This window comes from Cephus cinctus, unplaced genomic scaffold (assembly GCF_000341935.2).
Source record: "Cephus cinctus unplaced genomic scaffold, Ccin1 Ccin1_scaffold0709, whole genome shotgun sequence".
Lineage (NCBI taxonomy): Eukaryota > Metazoa > Arthropoda > Insecta > Hymenoptera > Cephidae > Cephus > Cephus cinctus.
This window is the reverse complement of record NW_014333329.1, coordinates 291,914-294,056: the sequence shown is the minus strand read 5'-3', so window position 1 is coordinate 294,056 and position 2,143 is coordinate 291,914.

Sequence of the window (2,143 nt, the reverse complement as noted above, 5' to 3'; positions counted from 1 at the left end):
CAGATACGAGTATGGGGTATGGTTACTTTGTGTAATAATTTTTAAATATATCTTAATGCGGAAAGCGTTATCGCTCCTATTTGGGTTTCCATGAATTTTCAGTGAATATACATACGTGAGAAAGTAGCGTGAACCGATAACAGGTAAAGCTGGGACGGAGCAGTTTATTCGCGAATTTTCGTGGCTTGCGGCCCGCGGTGGTTCAATGCGAGTAGGAATGTGGAGGTGATACGTGGAGGAGGGTTTGGGATGGTTATATCGTACGTATATAGGTATATGGGTATGGGATCAGGATGGCCACTCTAGGATCGCTCGTATGGAACGTTCGAGCCAAAGCGCCCTTCATAAAAGGCAAAGGCGCGCGAGCGAGCGCGATAGCCTTTTCATCTTGGCGATAAAATCCGTATGAAAAAAAAATCAGCGATATTTCCCTCCGATAAAAAGGCTGCGCTTGAGCGACGATCACGAATGGCCGCATCGATAACGCCGAGCACCAACGCCGGCATCAACGGCAATACACTCATCTCTCATACGGGGGAAACACCGTGTGCTTTTACCTTTCGCTCGCTCGGTGCTTCTCATACGCCACGCGTGTGATATACATATGTATATACGTTGAATCCCTTGAGAACACAAATATAGGTATACTTCGTTCGACTTATTCTTATCGAATCTTTATTTTTGCATCTGATAGTAGTATCTGATATCGGTATTGGAATATATTATAATATCACAGATTACGAAGGTAGGAACGATATATAAAAAAATGCATTGTTCAGTCAATCATTAAGATTATTCGTGATCGATCGACCATTCGTTATAATAAAGGGATTTAGGCTCCTACGAACACACTGCATAAATATAATTGAAGATCCAAACATTATACGATGGTACTATATACCTGAGTGAATTTAATGGCGTAATGGCATAATGGCGCAAAGGTGTAACGGCGTAAAGACTGAAAGATAGAAATAGTTAGAGTGAATGGAGGTTGGTTGGTCCCGGGCCGGCTTTCCGCTCGGTAAGGAACGAAGGAACGCCTTCGTCCTGTCGGTTTCACGACTTCTACCTTTGCATTCGTAATCCCAGCACGCCTCGGTGAACGCTCCGCTTCAAGATGGACGTAGAGCAAGCTGGTATGACTTCCTAATTTTACGAGGTGTCAGGGAATACCTTAAGAGCCGACCACACCGCTATTGAGGAAGGAACGTAATGATAATTTACATAAAAAAAAATGGCTTCAATCAACAGTACGCCTAGCGTGCAGCACCGTGCTGCATTGGACTTAAATGGATGTGCAGCACACTGAGAGTGTAATACGAGTAATACGATGATCCGCAGCACCTTGCAGCAGGAGCAAAATCCCTGCAGGGGTTGATCAGCCTGAGCCCACACGTGTTTGCCACCCCACGCGTGCCTTTTCTAGGGGGGTTGGAAAGAGTACGGACTGTTTTAGGGGGGTGGGGGGTGAACGTCGGTACAGAATGCCGTGTAGAATGGGGATCCGTTTTGGTCGTATTGCTCTCTCCTTCTCTCTCTTACTCTCCTCCGTCTTTGTAGTGACTCTCGCTCTTCTCTTCTCTCTCTCTCTCTCTCTCTATACATAGTCCGCACGTGGACATTCTCAGCTTACCGAGACAAATCCGCGATCCTGCATGCATAAACTATTAAGCCGCTTTAAATTTATTAAAATGCCCGTCATTTTGTAAGTCGGCGGCTTCTCTTGCTCTCCCGTCAAAACACGGTTACGAATCTGCGTCGGGACACGCGAGTAATGACGCGACGCCGGGCGTCGCGTGGCCCTTGGTCTCGCGCTCTATACTCTCGTGGTAAGTACCGCATACAGCCTGAGTCCTAAGCTACGAACCGCCGTCTCACGCAACGCGGTCCGACTAAACGTCGATGTGGACTAACGACGTCTCTCCTCCTGTTACAGTCAGCCAGTTCCTGTAAAGGGATACGTAGGATCATTGGATCGACGATATCACTGGGGGAAAGGAAGGTGTAGATATCCAACGTGCGTATACGTACACATGTAGATACGTACGAAGGCGCCGAGGTCCTTTTCGGCTGGAGTCGGAAAACCGGTGGGATTGACGCGCGTGCCTGTTGCGAGGGTCGGGGAGGCCAAAGGAATATAGGG